Here is a 24,161-nt window from a genome sequence, read left to right on the forward strand (position 1 = left end):
GGTCCCCTGCCCATCTAATACTAAGTTGGTGAATATGTAGGTACATATTTATGTGTATCAAGGAGGAAAGCAAAATAAATCATTGACAACTGGATAAGACAAGACAATGAATTCTACAAAGGAGACATGAGAATTTTGAAGAGGGATGTCACCATTCACTAGCATAGAACATCTATGACTGGCCCCTAAGCGATGTGATTTAATGTTATGTAGAGAAATCCACCCTAATCCCATACAGCAATCAATATGTGGTCTTACCTGTAATATTAAATGATGAATATGGCTCTAATATACTATAGAAAAGACAACTGTAATGTGTTAGCTGTGGGGAAGGGACTCAATAATAAAGGCAGTAACTAAGAAACTGTTACAGGTTTTTAGATCTAGATTCACTCTGTTGTAACATACATGGTGTAATCTTGGGATTTTTGCATGACTAATGCTCTTGCTGCTCAATGTGAACTAAACATATTTTAGAAAAGAAAGTAATATTTTGTAGGGAACAATTTCCTCTATAAGTCACTTATATGCAAGTCTATTTTCAAAAAGCTAAGTTTCTATGATAAAATTTCAGTGCTCTGTCATAAGCAACTAAGAATCTGGAAGCAAACCAGGTGCTTAGTCCTCAACACATTTAAAGCAAAACCAATATCGTGGGCTGGCAGACACTTGGATGTGAATGGCACATTAGATTCCTCCTCAGATCTTTATTACAAGGACTCCAAGAGTGCAGCCTTTGATAGGTGATAGTCTTGCTGTATTTCAAAAAGCGGAACTTTTAATCTCCTTTTGACTTGGTAGGTTTCACCATTATATCAGCAAGGCCTGGGTGGTTTGCTGATAAAGTCCAGGACAATTTCTTTCTGCTAGGACTAGCAAGAAAGGTGAATTAAGTGTTCTTTATAGTAGCAAAACAGAAGAATACAATTTCATTTATTTTATAGTTTGCTCTCTTTATTATCATTGGGAATGCCCTTTCTAAATACATATGGTATGAATGTCTAACGATATTCATAAATTTTGTTTAAATCACTCATGAAAAGTACTGTTTTTCTTACTTTCATGTTATGTAATCTTTCATAAGCTTTCTTTATGAAACAAAGTTGTGGTAAGTATGTGTGTAACTTACAATTGTAGCATTTCTACTTTCAAAGTCAGTTAAACACAGCACAGCTATGTTCCATATGTATTTTTAATTGATTAATTAAGTGCTCTTATCTGAAGCTGGACATACTACTTTCATTTGATATGTGATAATGATTTTTTTCAGTATTCAAAATAATTTATGTTATTATCATAGCAGTAGTAATAACAATAAAAAGGCATAAGGTGGGCTAAGATAAAAGTTTCTTATTTAATATGTACCATTCACTTTGGAAACCCATCTGGTTTAGTTTTTTCATTAAAAATACATATATGCGTTTCTCGAAAGATGTATTCTAAAGAACATCTGAAACTAATATATTTAAATTGAATTATTTCAAGTAGAAATTGATACAACCTCATCTTACATTCATATAGGACCAGTATTTTGGTAACAAAACTATAAGCAAAGAAAACAAAGGATTTGAATTGATTTTCACAAAGTGATAGGCAACCAAAGATTGATACAACCAGTCCTTTAACCACATCAGTGGATGTTTATTGAAGAATGATTATATACCTAGCACTGTATTTTGCATGCACACTTGAGAGAGACTCTCCATCAAGTATGAATCACTCTGCTGAGTCAGCACGCTGTTGTGGTTTAACTATCATTCTAAATGCAAAATAGGTACCAATCTGTTTCTGGTAAACAGTATATGCAAGCATAAGTCCCAGTTTGCACTGACAGTTCTTGGGTACACAGTCAGAGTTCTTGACAACTCATACATCAGCACAGAGTTCTTGGCCGACACTGGTTGTCTTCTTTACTTAATGCCCTCCCTTTCTCCCTTCACATTAGTTGCTTCAGTTTTGTCTCCCCTAATTTACCTCTAATTCACTCCTAAACCCATGCTAATTTGTATTCTTCCCACACTGCTCCACTGCAACTGCTATTCCCAAGGTCACCAATGACCTCATTTTTGCTCAAACCGATGGACACTTTCCACTGTGATGCTATTGCTTCCTTCCACTTTCATGATTTCTTTTCCTCTCAACTCCGATTATATTACTTTTCTCTTATTCTTTTTCTGATTTGGGTGATCTTTTTTGTTTCCTTCTGCCCTTCCTAAAGGTTGACATTTGTCAAAGATCTGCCCTTAGTTATTTTCTACTTTGAAAACAAAATTTCTCCTCTTACATTGCTGAGATATTTTGTGTATTTCCATTTGTTTATTCATATCTTTAGGATTCCAAGGGCGGCTCTTTCAGATGAACTCAGGCCCATATATGCAGGTGAATAATACATATTTGTTTCCCTCTGCTTGCTCAAATCCATCTACTTCTCTTCTTTCCCCTGCCACCATCTCTGTTCAGGACACATCATCTCTTTCCTCAGTAGCTCAACATACACCTGACTGACACCTCTGTCTAAAGGTGTCTACTTCCATTCCATCAGCAGAAAGTCAAAAGACAATTTTTCCCCTAAATTATAAATATATTCATGTCACTCTTTTAATGAAATTAAAACTCTACAGTGGCTTCCTCGCTCTACTGGTGACAACACAAACTTCATACTAAGGCTTTACAATGCCCATTTTGTGATAGTTCTTCTCCTTCCTGCCAACTTCTCCAGTTTCATCCTTCCCTCGTCCCCTTACTCCCAGCCTCTGTCACCTAACTATGCTTTTGTCATAGTGACATTTCTACAGATTGATCATCATGGATTGTTCCCTCTTATTTCTGAGTGTTTCCATATACTATATGAAATGACACATATTTTTACTTGGCTATTTTTTTTTAATCTAAGCCTAAAAAAACACTTCTTTAGGAAACCTTCCCTTAATGCTATAGACTAGGTTAAGCACTCTTACTATGAATTTCACAGCACCTTACACCTACTCCTAAGTAAGTATTTGCCTCTTTCGCTGAAGAGTGAAGGCTGCTGCTGGGTCTTACTAATTATTATTTTCTTACACTTTAGCATTGTGCCTGGAGTAAAGTTGCCGTTCAATAAATGCTTGTGACGTGAATTAAAGACGAGCAACCACTACAAAAACTTGAGTCAAGACTATGTAAAAGAAAGCCAGCGTATATTAAGATGCACTCCTGGATTTACATAACACTACGTCAAGTTCTAGATAAAAATTTAACCTGTCTTTGCAGCAGACTGAAAGATCTAATTTATGGTCACTCAAAATGTGAACGTAAGATGTGGTACTGATATCACAGAAACATATGCATCCTAGTCACTCAAAGTAAATAAGCGTCTGATGCAAATACAAGAAAATAATGAAAGGTGAATTCTCACCTAACAGTCTGGATGGAGGGAGTTTTCAGGGCTGGTTGAAAGACCTGGATTTAGAGCTTTGAATTCTTTCCAGCACTCAGCCTTCCTATGCTAACTGGCTTGGCTCTCTGACTATTTAAAGTTGGCAAGACACCGGTAGATTTCCACAAAAGGGATTTCATCATCTCTGTGTCTTTATTTTCGGAAAAAGAAATCTCAACCACTCTGCTCTCATCCCAGCAGGTTCCCACTCACACTTTATAGGGCCGGGTTTCATTTGTAAATCTTTGGCAAGGGAGATGTGATTACAAAGACAGCGGAAATTAATCATGAGGAAAGTGGGAATGCATATCAAAGAGTCAACTGCCATGACCAATACAAAACCAAGATCAAGAAATTTATCACTGTTCAGGTTCTGAAATCAATGGCACATATAAGATGACTCTTTACTGCATGAATGTATGAGTATTGTGAATAGGAACAGGGGGCTAAGAGCTCTTATATGGTCACTTAAAATGGTGTGGTTGCAAGTAGGTTTACTGACTAAATGATTCAAGGACCATCTCAAGTTCAACTTGAAAGAACATAAAAGTTGGTGGCTGGAGGCAGTAGAAGTGGACAGTTTAATATAAACAAAAATATTCTGCAGCCATGAGTCTAAGAAGCAGAGTTATTCACTGTTATTATCTTAGTAAATAATTGCTAGAGACATTTTCAAAAAAATCTCAGCTAAATTTATCTACCTAGAAAAGGCCATTACCTTGAACAAGTTAAGTAAGTATATTACATGTCCCAATAGCTTAGTCTTTTGAAAAATGATAAAACATTATATATATATATGTGTGTATATATATATATATATGTATGTATTCAGAGAGAAAGTGGAGTATGGGTATGTAGTTTAATGTAAACATGATAGGAATGTAGAAAACACCATACATATACATAAATACATACAAATGAACAAAATGGCAATTTATTTAATAAACAGTGTGGATACAAGTTCTGGAGATATGTAAACAACTTTTAGTTTGCTTTCTATTTCTGACACTCTCTAGCAATGTTACCCTCCTAACTAATCCTAGGTTTGCTTATCAATAAAATTGTGATAATAAATCATTTTCAACACTAAGGATTGTTGAGCAGTTAAGGAAAAAGTACCTGTGAAGTGCTTAACACAGTGCCTGGCACAGTGTAAACATTATATAAATCTTAGTTATAATCTTAACATTAAAATCATTATTTACAATATTTTAACCTAGTAAGATAAGCAAAATCATTTATGTGTACAACTTGAAAAATATCAAAATCTTTTCTTTTAGGGACACCTGGGAGGCTCAGTTGGTTAAGTAGCTGACTCTTGATTTCAGCTCAGGTCAGGATCTCACTCAAGGCAGTGGGATCAAGGCCTGCATCAGGTTGGGCTCCGTGCTGGTTGTGAAGTCTGCTTAAAATTCTCTCTCTCTCTCTCTCTCACTCTCTCTTTCTCTCTCTCTCTCTCTCTCATTCTCTGTCCCTTTGCCCCTCCCCTAAACCTTTTCTTTTAATTAGACATTACAGGCAGATGAAAACCACTGCTACAGTAGGTTTAACTTTTCTTTATTCATGTCTCTGTGAAAATGAAGTAGGAGAGATAACATTGTACAGAGGTTATATATTAGGAGAAAAAGCCAATTTTCTTTAAGTGTTTTTGAGGCTCAAAGTTCCTTGATAATAAAATAAGTTTTCATGAAGACATGAATCAGGATATACGACATTAAGGAAGATAGAAAACAAGACATCTATCTATTGAAAAGGAGGTTGTCAAATGAACTATAACAATTATTCACAAATAATTTTATGCTGCAATCCTGAAGGACAAGGAATTTGTTTCTTCCATATTTTATAAGGCCAGCCTAATTTACAATATCACATGATTACAATACATAAGCGGTTCTTAGCAATGTTTTATCTGATGACCATGTGTAATACTTTTATAATTTTCATTTCTTGTGAATCAAAGTGTGTTTCATAGCTTACTGTTCTCTTCCTCTGTACCCCATCAGCTTGGCATTTTGTGTAAGTGAGCTTAAAATAGGGATGCTTTGTTGCAGAGCCATTTAAATATATAGAATTATTTTGCAAAATTTTTGGTCACTCTCAGTTATCATTTCTAATAAAATCAATACTTAGGCAATAATAATATGACTGAGTTGCAGTTTAGTTATTTCCCTCTACTTTTTAAAAGCCATGTGAATTCATTATAAAATTAGAAGGTCATTATCAAAATGTATTAATGATTTTTCTTCTCCAGTAGAGAGTTCCCATTCAGAGGTTTGCAAGTCCTAAATATTAGAGTTGGCAAAGCTCATCACGTGCTAGTACACTGGAAAGTCAAGTAATACAAAAGTATGAACACACAGAGGATGCTGTGAGCTATTTGTAAAGAATCCATGATTGAAAGAATTCAACTGAGGTGCACCTGTGTGGCTCAGTCAGTTAAGCATTCGACTTCGGCTCAGGTCATGATCTCACCAATTGTGAGTTCCAGCCCTGCATCGGGCTCTGTGCTGACAGCTTGGAGCCTGCTTCAGATTCTAGGTCTCATTCTCTCTCTGCCCCATTCCCCCCCCGCCTCTCAAAAATAAATAAACATTAAAAAATTAAAAAAAAAGAAAGAACTCAACGGAATTGAGTTTTACCTTGTTCTGTTTTATACATTTGCATAGTTGTCTTGTTAATTTTACTACAACATTTACTACAGCATTATAATCTTCAAGTTTACCAAAATATGCAAAATAGGTATCAGCATGCAAATGTGGGCCACGTGCACTCTACACCATTAAGAAGTTTATTTGAATTGAGCTTATATGGTCTCAGGGGCAGCAGTGACATGGCTCTTGCAGAAGAGACACAGTTGCAATGTGGTAGAAAACCTGGGCAGCACAGACAGAGCTTTGTAGCAGGTCTAAATTTGTATTGTATACCATCTTCAAAGTGTTAAGCCTTTATACTCAATAATCAATATTCCATCCAGCACAATAATAAAACAGAGAATTATTTATGGTTACAATTACGGTGTACTTTTCAGTCACAGGATGAATGAAAGAGTTACTGGAGAGGTGAAGTGATTTAAGGGAAAGGCCATTGAACCAGCAGCAAAGGCTTTCAAATGAGATAGTAAACGTGAAAACCTTCAGGAAAAAGAAAAAGAGATAAAGTGTTATGCAAACATAGTGTTAATTTTAAAAATCTAAAATGTTCATTTCTGGCAGACCTGGTATTCTGAGATTCTGAGGCTATAGAATAACATTTAAAAATTGTTCAGTACAAACAGTAATATACGATGCCATGGGAAACTCTAAGACTCATGTTTCAACTTCAAACCTAGAATTTATTGCTTTTGAAATCTTATAGTTTGACCCTGAACTTCCTTTTTGCACACAATCTTTTAACTTTGTTTTTATATAGTCTGCTGATGTTCTTGTCTTTTTCCTTTAGGAAATGTTCCACAGCAATTGCATTATTAAAACTGGACATGTTCCAAAAGAGTTGTCAGAGACCATAGAAAACTTTGATTCGATCTCAGTGGAATAACGGCAAGGTAATTGTCCCAAAGTTATCCCCTTCTGGATGTCTCAATAAATCTGGCTTTGATAACATGAAAATTTGCCTTAATGGAAGCCTGTGGAGGAGAGAACATGACTACATTTGCTGTAAAAGGCCAAATTACACAGAAATTTCAGAGAGCTGGTAAAAATCTTAAGAATGTAAGAAAGCTTATCCCTTTTTCCTTTCTATTTCTTCCTCCCTCCCTCTCTCCCTCCCTCCTTCCTTCCTTCTCTCCCTTCCTTCTTTCCTGGTCCTACAGCACTTGACCGTGTTTCAAAGAAACATGTTTTACAAAGGACAATTATATTATATGTTTGTACTAATTTTCTATTCTCTCCAAATGAAGTTCAGGAATCTCCGTAAAAATGATCTCAATCCTTGGGGTGCCTGGGTGGCTCAGCTGGTTCAGCATCCATCTCCTGGTTTCAGCTCAGGTCATGACCTCATGGCTCGTGGGTTCAAGCCCCATGTTCCAGCACTGTCAGTGAGGAGGCTGCTTGGGATTCTCTCTCTCCCTCTCTCTCTGCCCCTTCCCTACTCAAGCGCTCATGTGCTCTCTCTCTCTCTCTCTCTCTCTCTCTCAAGAATAAATAAGAATAAATTAATTAATTTTAAAATATTTTTAAATTATCTCGTTAATTCTTAGAATGTCCTTATGTTGGAAAGTAGTGGGAAAATGTTACTCAACCTCTTAAATAGTGAGAAAAATAAGGTAGAAAGGCTTCAGTTGAGGTGCAGTTACATCTGTGGGAGATTCAGATGTACTACCAAAGTTTCACATTTTCCCCCTTTTATCATTTTAATAATAACATCTTAGTTCTCTTACCTTTCTTCATTGATTAAAAGATCTTATCCCTCTCTCTCCAAGTAGAACATTAGCTATTCTAAGGCATGTGATTCAAAATACAACTTTTGATTATATTTCTAGGACCTAGACCATTCTACAGAAACCAATTATGTATTAGGGCTGAATTAAATCAAACAATCTTTTTTTTTTTTTTTCCATTTTAAAAGTGCATGTGAGGGTTTTTTGTTTTTGTTTTTTTCTTTTTTTTTTTAATTTTTTTTTCAACGTTTATTTATTTTTGGGACAGAGAGAGACAGAGCATGAACAGGCGAGGGGCAGAGAGAGAGGGAGACACAGAATCGGAAACAGGCTCCAGGCTCTGAGCCATCAGCCCAGAGCCTGACGCGGGGCTCGAACTCACGGACTGAGAGATCGTGACCTGGCTGAAGTCGGACGCTTAACCTACTGCGCCACCCAGGCGCCCCTTCTTTTTTTTTTTAAAGTAGGCTCCATGCTCAACATGGGACTTAAACTCATGACCCTGAGATCAGGAGTCATATGCTTTACCGGTTAAGCCAGTCAGGCACCCCACTTTTTTTTTAATTCAAACACTGCAAAAGGATTATATGTTGAAAAGTAGGTCTCTCTCCCATCCAGATACATAGTTGCTGACCCAGAGGCAAATGCCAATAACATTTTCTTGTTACATATAACTTTCCAGTCACTTTCATGCATATTAATAAGTGTGTGTCTTAGTGTTTGTATTCTTTTTTGAACAAGTGGGAGAGCAAAATAAATATACTGTACTACATTTTTTAAAACTTAACAATATATACTTGATAATTTTTTCTGTAAACTTTTCATTTGAAAGTAACTTCAAATTTACACAAAAGTAGCAAGAATAAAAATAGTATAAAGAACAGTCATACATTCTTAACCTATATTTAGGTATTACTAACACTTTGCCCTATTTATAATGTTTAATTTCTCTCCCTTTCTCTTTCTGTCTCTCCCTCCTTTTCCCTCTCTCTATCATTATTTGAAGGAAGATGCACACATCATGACTTTTTACTCCTAAATATTTTTATTTTTCATTTCTAAGAATGATATTCTCTTCTATAGCCACGGTAACATTCTCAACTTCAGTAAATTTAATATTGGCATAATACTTCAAAATAACACATGTCCATATTCCAACTTCGTCTATTGACCAAAAATATTCTTCAGAGCATTTTTATCTCTCCCAGTATCAGACCATATCAGAGCCTTTCTTTGTTTTTCCATGCCACTGATAATTTTTGAAGAACACAATTTTCCTTGCCCTCTTTTTAATAGAATATTCCTCGTTTTAGAATTGTCTAATATTTTCTGATTAGTTTTAGATTATGCATTCCTGCAGAAATAATACATAAGAGAGTCTGTTCTCCGTGAATCAAATCTGAGGGCACATCATACCCATCTGTCTCTCATTGGTATTGTTGATATTAAAAATTAAAATAACAGTCAAGGTGTTGCCGATTTTCTACTGTTATAATTATTTTTGTTCTCCCCTGCAACTAAGAGGCAGTCTCTGAGGGAGTCACATTACAACCATGCAAATATCTGGCTCCACATTTAAAATCTACCCCTCAGATTAGCATCTATGAGTGATTCTTATTTGATTTCATCTTTACTATTATGCACACAAAGTGACTATTTGCCAACTCCCAGTCTGTCTCTCTATCTCCTAGTTGATTCTCTACACTCTCATGCAAAAAGGGACCATAACTTCTCCCCCATTTATTTCTCTACGTATTACTGATACGGACTTGTGAATGGTTATTTTGTTCACTGGCTTATAATTCATTACTGTGATTATTATTTTGGTCCTCACATTTTCCCCAGAGTGGGTCACAAGGAAAAGGCGGTTGGAATCAGTGTGAGTGTTTCAGCGGCAGTTGATCCAGGCTGTCCCCAGAACCTAGATGTGCTTGACTACTAGATGTGGGAAAGCACTGTATAAACAGTCACCCAAATGCCACCAGGTAAGGCTCCCTCAGCTGTAACTGCACGTGTTTAACCGCATGTCAGCTTCACCTGACAGTGCTGACAAGCCCTTTGCTTCGGTCTGAGCAGTTATTTGGTTTGGTCACACCAAAACCCATCTTCCTGAGCCTCACCTGAATCTGCTTGGCCAGCCCTGTCCTCACATCATCCCTCACAGACTGAGGGAGGGGAGGAAATGGAGAAGCCATCCATGTGACCGACTACAGCGTCACAGTCATGTGTCTCAGAGGTTATCCCTGCTCCACTGCCTACCTCATTCTTTTTACTCTCCCATCAAATTGCCCAAGTGTCTCCCTTTAGCTGGGCCTCATACACAGTTTCCTAAGACCTCAGGAAGAACATTTAAGGGCCACTGAGTGAAATTTGAGTTTTCTCCAGGGTCTCAGTCTTAAGTAGGGCAACTTTCCCTTTCAGAAGCGATCAGGGCATGGTGGTCGTAACTGCACCCATCCAGTCCAGCTCCAGAGAGCATGGGATAAAAACTTTTCCAGTTGCAGGAACCTTCAGGAGAAATGCAAAGAAACACAGCACTGCCTTTCAGCTCACCAGCCAGAAAGTTGTTTTTTGCCACCTACTGATGCTGTTTCAGGTTCGGTCTCTCTTCTGTGTGAAACAGCCTCATTTCTCTTGTTTAAAAGACTCAGTGAAGCCTCAATAGTCCTCTCAGAGTGCCCAGTTTTGACACTTTGTTCCCATGTGGATAGGCATGGAACCTTACAATAGTATTTTTTTTCACTATTTCTCCTAATGCACATTCCACATGTACTGACTTCTTTTTTTAATCCTACAGTTTCTGGATATCAGGTTATGTGATACAGGGCTAGGAGTTTCCAGAACCTTTACTGATTTGGTTTGTCTGGGAAAGTACTTTAGAATAAATATTGGAATCTTTTGAGGTTATTGAAAGGCTAAAAGAAGAGGAAAAGTGGGGACATGGGGACTCCTGAAAGATTAGCTATGCTTCCAACCCCATCTGTACAAAGCCTCCCAGCAATGGCTTCTGAAAGACAGTAATCACACTCCCCGCCCCCCGCCGAGTCACCACCTCCACACATGTACACACCTTCCAGCTCCTTATGGGTTCTGCTGGTGCCTCAGAGCTGTCAGAAATGCAGAGGGAGGGGTACTCATTCCAGCTGCTAAAGGAATCCAGATGTGCAACCTATGGTACACACAACTTAAGGTAGTCCCTAATGAGTCACGTCCTTGCATAATTCCTTCCCCTTGAGTATGGGTAGAACCTGTGACTTATGTGTAGCCAGTAGAATATAGCAAAAGTGATGGGATGTTACTCCCGTGGTTATACTGTTATATAAGACTCCACCTTAGCACACTCAAGAGACTCTTCTGGTTTTGAAGGAGTAAGCTGCTCTGTGGGGAGAGCCTCCCGGCAAGGAACTGAGACGACCTGTAGGGACTTAGAGGAGCCTCCAGCTGATGGGACCTCAGTGTCACAGTCACAAGGAACAGAATTCTGCCAACTATCACTCGGGCCTGAAAGAGAACTCCAGAAAGGGACACGGCTTGATAAACACCTTTATTGCAACCTCTTGAAACTCTGAGCAGAAGATCTATCTAAGCTGTGTCTGTATCACTGACCTATTGGAGACTGTGAGATAATGTCTATTGTTTTAGGCATTTACATTTGTGGTAATTCACACAGCAACAGAAGACTACTACATGCCCCATGCAGTGAGAATTTCCCAGGAGAAGAAAAGAGGCACCATAGTCTAGCATAGCCCCTCTGACTTCTAAGTCTCTATTTCAGGCTCTAGCAGTCTTTAAGCTCCCAACCTGGTTTCAACAGGTAGCACCACTGGTGGAGTTTGTTCATCATTTTTATTCCAAAGAAAACTTAATTATTATTTTTTTATTTATATCCAAGTTAGCACATGGTGCACCAATGATTTCAGGAGTAGATTCCTTAGTGCCCCTTACCCATTTAGCCCATTGCCCCTCCCACAACCCCTCCAGTAACCGTCTGTTTGTTCTCCACATTTAAGAGTCTCTTACATTTTGTCCCCCTTCTTGTTTTTATATTATTTTTGCTTCCCTTCCCTGTGTTCATCTGTTCTGTGTCTTAAAGTCTTCATATGAATGAAGTCATGTGATATTTGTCTTTCTCTGACTAATTTCACTTAGCATAATACCCTCTAGTTCCATCCATGTAGTTGCAAATGGCAAGATTTCATTCTTTTTGATTGCCGAGTAATACTCCATTGTGTGTGTGTGTTTGGGCTCTTTCCATCCTTTGGCTATTGTTGATAATGCTGCTATAAACATTGGGGTGCATGTGCCCCTTCAAAACAGCACACCCATATCCGTTGGATAAATATCTAGTAGTGCAATTGCTGGGAAGAATTTCTGAATACTCAGAAGAGCAATGTCTTGCATAAGGCATGCCTATTTGAGCACAGGCAGAAGCACATGTACTATACTTCCAGTTTGATGGTGCTGGGATGTTGTTCAGTGGTCTAGACTCCAGGCTAGCTTACATCAACTAGGTTGGGAACGATGGTGACTGCCACAGCAGCTTGGGATCTACATGAGATACCCCCAATGACACTAACACCATTGTGGCAGGAGGCAGACAGGGATTAACAGAAGAGTGACTTTCACTCTCACTTTTTTTTTAAGGTTTATTTATTTACTTATTTATTTAGGGGAGAGAAAGAGCACATGTGCAGGAGGTAGGGAGGGGCAGAGAGAGAATCCCAAGCTGGCTCTGCACTGTCAGCAAGGAGCCTGATGTAGGGCTCAAGCCCATGAATTGTGAGATCATGACCTGAACATAAATCCATGACCTGAGCCTAAATAAAGAGTCAGGTGCTTAGCTGACTGAGCCACCCAGGTACCTCTCACTGCCACTTTCTGAAAGGGACCTCAGATCCTCTAATTCTGGCTCTCCAATTACCAGTTCTCAAATTAAGCTGTAACAGAGAAATCCTTTCAGATTATGGCTCTCCAAAGGGATCTAAGTCTGGGGCCTCTCACCATATATTCATTTAATCAATATTTAATGAGTTTCTATTTTATGCCAGCACTGCTGATATAGCAGTAGGTAAAATGCATGAAATCCCCAAACATATGGAGCTGAGGGTCTAATGGGAGATACAAAGAAATGGCAATTAAAACGAGGAAAATAAGGAATGTGCAGGAGCCATTTGAGCACAAAAGAGGGACACCTCACCCACCCACGATGTTCTAGGAAGGAGCCCCCATACCCCACCAGTGATGATATCTGCACTGAGACATACAGAATGAAAAGGTTGGACACTGCAGATGCTCCAGGCAAAGGGAACATGTATCTGCTCTCAGAGATGAGTTTGAGGAGCAGTGGTACCGAAGCATGGTGTTTGCCTGTTAGTCGTGGTACTAAGGTACAGCAGTTATCCAGCATGTACTGGGTGCCAGTGTCGTGTCAAATGGATGCCATAAATCGACTTGTTTGATCCTCACAGCATCCCTCAGGTGAGGCAACTGAGACGTGGACAGGTGAAGTGCTTTGCCCATGCCCATACCACTGGTAAGTGAGGAAGCCAGAAATTCATATGCAGTTAACTGGCTTCAGAGCCCACTCTCCTAGCCCCTCCTCTCATACCCTAGCCTACAATCAGATGACTAAACCAAATAGTGAGCTTCAGGTCAGGCCTCGATTCTTCTTCAATAGAGCTATGAACCCAACCTATAGGTCCAAATCCACCCCAGATTCTGGTACTTCTCTGACCTCGAATCTCTATTGCTTGAGGTCTTGCTGATAAGGGGAGCCCAGTTTGCCAGGTCCCCTGTTAGCAAGGCAGATTTCCCCACCGAGGCTCTGCCTCCTTGGACTTTTTGAAAACTAGAATCTTGTCTCTGAATCCAGTCTGCTTGCCTAGATCCCTCTTCTCAGACCTCAGATATGCTTTGCCATCTTTTTTGGACCTCCTCATATTTTGGTTTCACGAGCGTCTTTGGATTGCTTTTGGGTCCCTGTGCCTGTGCTTGTTTCGCAGGTCCAGCCATCTTCAGTAGAGCCTCAGTATAAAATCTTGCTAACTGAGCATCTCTATCACATGGAGGCAGCCATGGTATTCCCTAGGCATAGTGCAGTGGCCAGCTTTTCTGATTTCCAATCCCCTTTGACCTCACTTTTCTCTGAATCCATGGTACATCACACTCCTTCTGTGTTAGCTGCTAGACTTAGCAGGCAAAGTCTGTTGCTTTTTTTTTCCTCATACTATTTTGGAAACAGGAATATCATTTCTCTCCTGACGAGAATATTTAAAGATGTCTTGCCCTTCCTAACAACAACAAGAACAAATAAATTAATCAAAGTGTTCTTTTTTTCCTATGTGGATCAGAAATGTCTTAAGAAGAATTCTATAATCATTGTAGAATCATGGTAGCTCTGGTAAGCTACCAGAATATGTAGTTCAATGTATAGCCAACTTTCAAAACAGATGTTTCCTCTATATTTATATAGGTAATGATATGTAATGTATATACACATATTTTGTATTCATATTTGTATATTTTAGGATAGTATTCTCTTGAATCATACAGATGTTTAATCCACATCCACTGGATATCTTTCTCTTTTGGGGTTTCAGTTAATTTTTCCAATGTCTTCAGGTAAGAGAGCTTTTCTATTTAGCAGGCCATGAATATTTCCTGGCACAACACTGCTTCTTTAGATTGTTTTGTGGCTTTCTGGAGGGCCCAAGTCTTAATGTTGGAAGGTTTATTTGTTTATTTGCTTGCAAAGCAAGAGCTGCTTATTGTCTACAGAGATGCTTATAAATGGCTTCCATTGAAACAGAATCATTTTTATGAGAATAAATTAACTCCTGAGTAAATAACACCACAATTTTCTACGTTTTTGGCTATATCGCTCTTTTTAAAAAAAAAACAAAAAACAAAAAACAAGACAAAACAAAAAAAAAACCATGATGTCTTAAACATAATAACTAGATATTTAGTATCCAGCTATTTATTATAAATGTGTTTGCTACAAGTTATGAAAACCAATTTAAAAGGGTAAATGTTACCTAATATTTCATCCATCCATCCATCAAGAAAAGTTTTTCCAGTTATGAAGGAGTTATTGCTTGACAGTTATATCCAGAAGGTCTTTATTCCTTTTCAGTTCTAAATTGCTTGAACATGGTTTCAATTCCTAAAAATCAATTTCCTGCTGGACTCCTCGCTGTCTAGCATCTCAAACTACTTTCTTTAAGGCCACCAGTGACCTTCCCTTCAATTTAAAGTTCAGTTTTCTTCGTTCCTATATTTTGAGCCTTTCTGCTGCCTTTCATATGGTTGACCACCACATTCTCAATTACATTCTTTCCAGTTTCAGTAACATCAGTTATACCTGGTACAAGTTTTACATATGGTCACTCGGTTTCTATACCTTTTACAAAGTCTACACCTCTTTGTATCCTTCAATACTCCGTATGTTCCAACTATCTGTATGCTATATTTATACCAAAATTTACAAGTAAATATTGATAGTATTTTTGTAGTTTGGCACATATCTCAAAAGTGTACAATCTATAATTTTGTTATCTACTTAACATATTATAATTAGCTGTGGAGTCACCCATATATTAGTAACAAGGAGGCTGCAGAAACAGACAAGTATTTTAATACTCTCAGAAAGCCCATTCAGTTTTTCATTCTGCAACAGTCACTAGCATCAGGACACCTGGGTGGCTCAGTTGGTGAAGCATCTGACTCTTTATTTCAGCTCAGGTCATGATCTCATGGTTTGTGAGCTGATGCCCTGCATGGAGCTCTGTGCTGGCAGTGTGGAGCCTGCTTGGGATTCTCCCTGTCTGCTCTTCCCCACTCATGCTCTTTCTCTCTCTCTCAAAATAAATAGAATAAACTTCAAAAAAAAAAGATTCACTAGCAATCACGTGCTTTTGATTTGCCCTGATGCTAATACATTTTTTTTCCAGCTTCTGTTTGCCTACACCATTTATTGAGCTGCTATCCTTACTCTAGACATTATTCTTGATGCTGGAGATTCACTGGTGATTCAAAACAGACTCTGTAACTACTTTCGTGAAGATTAAGGTCTAGTGAGGAGGAATGGAAGTAATCATTTAATCAACCAAGAAATCCTCCAACTGTAACTCTTACAAGTATCAAATATTGTTTTAAGAGCCTGTAATAGGAAGATTTGACCTGGTCAACGAGGTGAAGGAGAACCCCTGCAAGGATGCACTTCTTTAGCTGAGATTTGAATGATGATGAGTAGGAGGTAAGTGTGTGAAGGAGGTTCAGAGGAACCCACTAACCAGGAGGAATGGCATGGGTAAGTCTTAAGAATGGGACAGAGAAGATTGTAAGAGAGATGAAAATAAGTCATATAATGGTGAAATATACAGGCCAAACATGTTGGCCTTTGTAAACTGTATTAACGTTGTCATTACCCTACAAGTAATAGAAAGATATTGAAGAGTTTTAGGTGAAAAGAGAAAGAAAAGAGGCTATGGGGAAAGTGGAAAAAGGAATGTATTCTTCCCACATACAGATTTATATGGATTTCCCACCCTTAGGACCATCTTTTGCCTTCCTGATCTGAAGTCAGGAGGCAGGTCTAATAGTTTGGATTTAATTTTCTGAATCAAAGGTATCTCATTCTGAATGTCCTTTGTTTAGTTCAGCTTTCTCTTCACAAGCTCTAAATAGAATTTCCTAAAGCTCCTTCTTCAGTTGATGTCCTTTAGTCATATTGCTTTTGAATGGCAACAATTTGAAGATGGTTACTAAATATCTCAACTCCAGTCTTATATATCCAATAGCTACCAAGTATATCTTCTTTGTTTCTTAATGGGCATCTCAAACATAGCATATCCAAAGTATAGAAGGAGGAAGAAAAGCAGTTTCTATGATTCCTTCTTTCCCTCGGGCATTCATTTAACAAACATCTGCTGAATGCTTTTCTTTGAATGGGTATTCAAAGAATTAGGCAGAATCCTTGACTTCAAGGGAATACAATATTCCCTATAGTTATTTTTCATACTCTATCATTAACTATAGCAATCTTGTATGCTAATGGATTTTTATTATACTTTTTTTCTCCCTACTCTCTCTAAAATGTTTACTTTCTTGGATCTTCACCTCTTTAATGCCTCATAGTTCCTGTCTATTTTTTTTATCTTCAACACCATTCCTCCTTGTTAATCTAAAGTTATAACTTGCATTTCATTACGAGCTATTGCTCTGAGAGTTAACATTGAAGATCCAAGCAAGCTGGAAGGAGTTCTCCCAGAAGCAGGCAGACACCTGTCTTACCTTTCCTGGGGTGACTTATAGTATTGTGTCTTGTGTCTCACCATGGCACCTGTATTCCAGATTGAACATCAACACCACACTTATCTCTGTATCTCCACCACCTACCAGAGTTCCTATAGTATTATAGATGTGGGAGGCTGTAGATAAAGACTAACTGATTATGCTTTCCTTGGATGCCATCTCTTTCTCCATATTGGAGACTCACCATTATTGTATACATGAATAAACTTAGATTAACTGTTTTTGGGACGGTCTTATGGGGCAACTGTGAAACTAGTGTATGCTCTTTTCTAATGCTCAATACTTCTTTCTTTCACTCTTCTCCCCATAACTATTTTGTGTTTTTCATAAATCATATGCCACCTAAATCAGAGCAAGAAGGGAATGGAATGATGCTTTGTTTTTCTTTTAAAATAATTTTTAAATAAATAGCTTCCATGTAATGTGGTTCAAACAATTAACGAAAATGACCATAATGAATTGAGTCATCTTATAAGGAAGGAGTTCAATCTTCTAGATCTTCCTGCTGACCCTAGCCCAACACTGAAACATTGGGTCACTCGGGAATATATAGTTCCTATTCCTTAGATGAAGTCTGGTCAGGATCATCAAAAGTGAATGATTACTGATTCAAGGACTCTTTCCCAAACCCTGATATTCTGTTCAATTCTGCCATGTGTGACCCTCCTCTGTATTCCTGAGTAATTAGTCACCCCATTGGATATTACCCATCATTTAAAATAAATGAATAGAATGAGAAATTTAATAACGCTATTTGAAATTTAATGAAGTGAATTTTCCTGGCCTTCTTCCTCCTTTGATGGGTCAAACTACCTTAAATAGTCTTTGGTAATCTTGTTTACTTTTTCTTTCAAAAAGCATTTCACATTTACTCAAAATCACAATGATGTATCTTATCACACATCTTCCACAGCATTTAAATTTAGAAAACACTCAATTTAACCAGCCAAGGCTTACAGTTATGCAGTTAGACCAGGTTGTCCCTACAGGTTATTTTTACAGCATCTGTACTGATACTTTGTTGCTCATTTTTAGTTCCCCTTCATCCCTGCCTCCAGTCATACTAAACATTGGTCCTTACATAAACACACTATGCTTTCTTCTCCCATTTTGGCTTTATATTTCCTGGAGGCACCTCTGCCTAAAATACACTCTACTATTCTAGACCTGGGAAATTCCCTACTCATTTTTAAAAACTCAGACAAATGACAGCTTCTTTTGGATAACTTTTCTGATTTTTACAGGTAAAATAAGTCATTCCTTGTCTGTGTTAACCTCAGGACCCTGTGTTACTGCTAATATAAAACTTATCACAATGTGTTCTAATTATTTATGTTCAAGTTTGTGTTGGCCTCTAGACCATGAGCCCTTTAAGACCAGCATTGGTGCTTGTGTCCATTGTTGGCATGTCTTAATGCTTAATAACTATGTGCCCATGCTTTAAGTAATTTGTGGAATGAGGCAGTCCATTTAGAAGTGAAAAAAAATAGTAAAATGATTGTTCTTTTAGGTTTTTCACATACATTAGCACCTTGATTCTACAAGATTATAAACTGTGGAGAAGAGAATAATTTATCCTTTATTCTTGGATCTCTCTTGGGCATTTGGTAGATGCTCCATCAAAACAAAACAAAACAAAACAAAACAAAACAAACCACACAGACACACACATACAGATTTTAAAATCAAAACACTCTTAATTTGCCTTTCAGAGGATGTTAGGGCCAGAGAACAGCATGAGCTAGAGAAGGACTTTAGCCTAATTATATCACCACATCATCATCCATGTGAGACAATGAACTACTGGAAAGCATGAGAGTGCTGATCTCTACATACATGAGAACAAATAAAACCTTTTATAACTACAAGTTTCAAACTCCCATCAACTCATGAAAACTAATGGAATAAAAGGTGATGACAGAGTAAACTAGGATAAAATGCAAAAGTAAAGTTATTGAACTTTTCATTTGAATTATACACATATTTGTGTATATATGTATTATAAATATACATGTATATTTATATATATGATATACCATATCATATAATTTTAAAGCTGGAAAAAGCTCTTAAAAGTGGTTTAATCCATTTTAAATTTAATTCATTTTTCATGTTAAAACTGTGATTTCCATGACATATCAGACATCTTACATGCAGTAAGTGATAAGGCTATATCTAGTACTAAAATCTCCTGAAGTCAGTGTCAAGTTTTAAAGAGTAATTAATATGATTATGTCTCAAAGGTTTTGTGTTTGTAAATGTTGGATTCAATGAAACTCCCAAGTCAATTAAAACACACACATGCATAAAATACTAAGCAAGTGTCAATGAGAGTACTAAAAGAAGACAACAGTGATTGAGCACAAACCCTATGACAGACACTGACCTCATTACTTAAAAGATTAGCTCATGAAATTCTCACAAAAATCTTATGAGGTGGCTGCTTTTCTTTCTCTCAGTTTTTAAATGAAGAAATTAAGGCCTGAAAAGGATGGGGCAAGAAATTGTACTCGGGTAGTCTGGTCCCGGAAACCATAATCTTACCATAGTGCAGGTAAATACAGAATCTAACAAAAGAGTGTCTTTGAAGGCTTATGATATTCATTGCTCTACGGAGTAGAAGTGTTTGTTCATCTGATCATTGTCTTACACATTTATAATTTTTTTTAACGTTTATTTATTTTTGAGACAGAGAAAGACAGAGCATGAACGGGGGAGGGTCAGAGAGAGGGAGACACAGAATCCGAAACAGGCTCCAGGCTCTGAGCTGTCAGCACAGAGCCCGACGCGGGGCTCAAACTCACAGACCGTGAGATCATGACCTGAGCCGAAGTCGGCCACTTAACTGACTGAGCCACCCAGGCGCCCCAAATCATTGTCTGACACATTTAAATTGAGAAAAGTTGTTGGAACTCACCAGCCTACCAATGACAGCAGATTGTATCATGCTTCACCCCACATTATAAATTTCACCCAGCTCAGTATTTCATCTGAGTTCGCGGTACCAATATGAATTCTCTGTTTTAGCAAAACTATATTTTTCACATTGATTCAAATGCTATGGTACACCTCTGAGAGTTTTACAGCAGGTCATGGCATATTGGTAGAGAGTCACTTCTGAACAGAGACTTTGACCAAGGTATCTTTATACCATGCTCTGTTCCTCACCGTGAAATCAGTATCACAGAACAAACAACCAATCTTCTGCTTTTGGTAGAATTTTGTATTTAAAAAATGCAGTCTTATGTCAATTCATAATTTATCATAAACATTATCAAAATTAATTCTGGAATATTGTTAGGTAGAATTAGTTAAATTCAAGACCCGGTACCTTGTAACACTTGTTGGTAAAACATTCACAGTTTAATATCCCTTGACATATTGCTAATTCATACTCTTAATTATTGCATTCTAATTTTGCACTTTCATTTTGCACATTTCAATGTGCACATTGCACATTGCACATTAGTAAAGGGACTAAGTCCAGGGATATCACTTTATTATTATGCAATATTACAAAAGTAAAATATTTGGTGGTAAATCAGGTGTGTGCAGGCAATTTTGAATTGTTTCACGATTTATATGTATGTCACTAGATAGACTCCTCAGTGGCTAATTAAATGATACCATCTGAAAATGGTTTATCTTCAACGGATAGGTTCTATGTACAGATTGATTTTCTCTGAGGAGGTTCGATTTCAGGCCTTTTTTTTTCTTTTAAATCACTGGGCATCTGCAAATAAATTCAATGGGTAGTAAATATCACTTTTAGTTCAACTATCCTGGGAACCACTATTAATGTATTCCAAACTACTAAAAAAAATGATGTTAAACTTCAGGTTATCTTGTTTGCTTTATTCAAACACAAACTGCTGTCATTTGGAAAATACTGTTATTTTTTAATTAAAAGAAAATAAACTTCATCCATTTCTCACTCTCCTACTTATACTCTTATCTAAACCCTATCTAAAACCAAAGAACTGTATACTCAATGTATTATGATAATCAAGGACTTTATTATAAAATAGAGGATAAATATAAAGCTATATTGCCTGAATGTAAACTACAGATACAAGGTAACTTTGTCCCAAATGATTTTTGTAATCCATTGCAAGGTAGTCATTTTATTTTTGTAAAGTTGCAGAGATCACATTCAAAGTCAAGTATGAGTTATAAAATAATTGATAGAAATTTCTGTAATGCCCAAGTGTGAAGTATTTACGAGTTCATTTTATGTTAGAATATACCTGAGAACTTAAAGATACATGGAAACACAAGAAATGCAAATAAATCCATCATTTACAACTCATGTTTCTTATTTACTAGTAAGTTGTTATATCTGCCATACCTTGAAATACATTAAATATTTTTAGTAAACTTAAAGATAAGAGTCTGACAGATTTAAAAAATAATATAACATGAAAAAAAAAACAAGGACTTTTATATAGCTCAGTTATAAATAAATCCCAAGCACCTAGATGACTGCTTGGCACAGATTAGCCAAAAACAACAACAACAATAACAACAACTACAGCAACACACAAGCCACATAATTAGTCAGATATTTGGAAGGCTGGAGGAAGGAAGGGAGGAAGATTGATTGATTGATTGACTGGGGACATTTAAATTTGAAAATTCTTTTCTGAGTCCTGATTTTCCCATTTACTGATTTACTGGCTAGGTAATCTTTGGCAACAAGTTAAAAACTATTAGTCTCTAGGCACCTGGGTGGCTCAGTTGGTTAAGCTTCCGACGTAGGCTCAGGTCATAATCTCACTGTTTATGAGTTTGAGTCCCACATCGGGCTCTGTGCTGATAGATCAGAGCCTAGAGCCTGCTTCAGATTCTGTGTCTCCCTCTCTCTCTGCCCCCTCCCCTACTTATGCTCTGTGTCTCTGTCTCTCAAAAATGAAGAAATATTAAAAAAAAAAACTATTAGTCTCTATTTCTTTGAAGCATAATATAAATTACTTTATCACAGAACAATTTTTGAAAATGAATATTATGTCCATGAAAACACTTTAAACATTTTAAAGTGTATATAAACCTGTTCATGTACATAAAATCTACATGTAAATATCCATGAATTTGCATACTAATACAAATCCAAGTTAAGATGACATCATGGTTACTATATTTTTTGTAGTAACTAAAAAGTTGGCCATGGAGGTCCAGAGCTTCTAAGACAAGCAAAGAATTCATGATATATCCAAGTACTTGAATTAAGAAAGCAGACAACTAAATGGTATCCATGTATTCAATAATTAAACGAAGCTAATGAAGGTGCTTAAATAAACTAATTTCCAGGAGAGGATTAAGGCATATAAGAGGAAAAAAAAGAATATTACTTTGGAATAGGTAATAATATAATTTGAAGAACCACTTTCAAAAGAAAACAATACATATAACACCTTCAGCCTCTGGGAAATGCAGAGAACTTCAGAAAAGGTAATAGAAACCTTTTATATCTGTGCACTGTTCCCACCTCTTAAGACCTGCAAAATCTGTCACTTAATTAACATGTAACTTGGTACACCACAAACAAAGAACTGGATAAGATAATATAGAGAAGAAAAATGCAAAAGAAACAAAAAGATGATTACTTAACTTGGACAAAGGACATATATGTTAAAAAGGAGACAAGGAACACAGCAATATGTGCACCATCATACATTTTCCACCCGTGGCTTCCTATACTAAGAGTTCTTCCCAGGGAGTTTGTGGCATGGGAAATGGCTATGATCCCATTGATGCCCTCTCTTTAAAAAAATAAAATAAAATAAAAAACGAAACCTTTCTGTCAAAAAGTTAACCAATCAGGTAGATCATATCATGCACATCCATGTTGTACAAAGTCATTCAGAGGAAAACAAGTAAATGAGTGATTCTAACTACCAAAGCAGTGTATTTGTCATTACAGACAGTAATACCAAGAGAAGCATTCAGCAGAAAGTACAATTCTAAATGTCTAGACTGTTCATTGGCTGAGTAAGATTTTTCTTCATTGCTGACAGAATGATATAAATAGATTTTTAGAGAATTAATTATTAGGAAACAAATGTTTTCCTCTAGTCAAGATTGATCACCTGTGAAAATGACAATCAGGACCTTTGGGTTATTCAACTCTACTTTAAAGTACTTAAGGGAAAAAACTCATTTCAAAGTGGTGAATCGTTATGCTTTCACATTCACATTATCAAAACTTCTGGATTCCCACTTTTAGATTTTGAAATTCACAGAATACACAACCTAAGCCTCCCTGTGAAAAATTTAAGCTTGTGGGATTTGGTGGATAATACGCTGTTTTGCATGAGACAATAGGCTCAGTGCTTTTGATTCCATTAATACACATCTGACATTTTCTATAAAGTCAGTTTGTTCAGACCTGATTGACTGAAAGAGACAATTCGAGCAACAGTAATGCCAAGTACTGCCAAACAGGACCGGGCTAGTAGGAGAGACAGAAGTGTGACACAGCTGAGAAATCCCTGCTGTCTTGAAGTACAACTTGAGCACCTCCAAATCCTGATTCCGAGTTATCCAAATTACTGGCTTGCACAGGCAGACATATTCTATGGTAAAGTAGAGTAAAAATAAATCTGCAAAGCACGAGTATACTGGAGCCTGATGGATAAGTCATTAGTCAAAAGTTTTATTACCCTAGAAGAGATGGTGATAGTATTAAAATAAAAGAATGTGCTAAATTAAGTGCCAGCTATTTACACGTGTCTGTGTCTTTGATAAATAACTTCATTCCACTCTAAAATGACAAAGGTCTGCTACTTTACACTGTGCTCACAGACAATATTTGAGGAGTTAAAAGTGTTTTTGAATTCTTCCTTTCGTAGCATATGCACATTTCCAGTCAATTAAAAGCTTTTATTGTATCTAATGTTTTAGGATCTCTGTCAGATTCAGTCTCCTAGATCTACAACAAGTCAACAGCTCTACATAAATTTGTGTTGCTATAATAGTGTAAGGATCCTCAGGTGTAAATATCACTACTAATAGATTAGTGAATAATTGAAAGCTTTATTGTCAGAGTTTAAATATTCC

General features: G+C 37.1%; 1 protein-coding gene across 13 annotated transcripts in view; it reads right to left on the reverse strand.

Annotated features, from left to right (window-relative positions):
- MGAT4C (MGAT4 family member C) overlaps positions 1-24,161 on the reverse strand; it is a 720,391-nt gene that overhangs the window by 200,613 nt on the left and 495,617 nt on the right. The window lies entirely within an intron of this gene.

Source organism: Acinonyx jubatus, chromosome B4, assembly GCF_027475565.1.
Source record: "Acinonyx jubatus isolate Ajub_Pintada_27869175 chromosome B4, VMU_Ajub_asm_v1.0, whole genome shotgun sequence".
NCBI lineage: Eukaryota > Metazoa > Chordata > Mammalia > Carnivora > Felidae > Acinonyx > Acinonyx jubatus.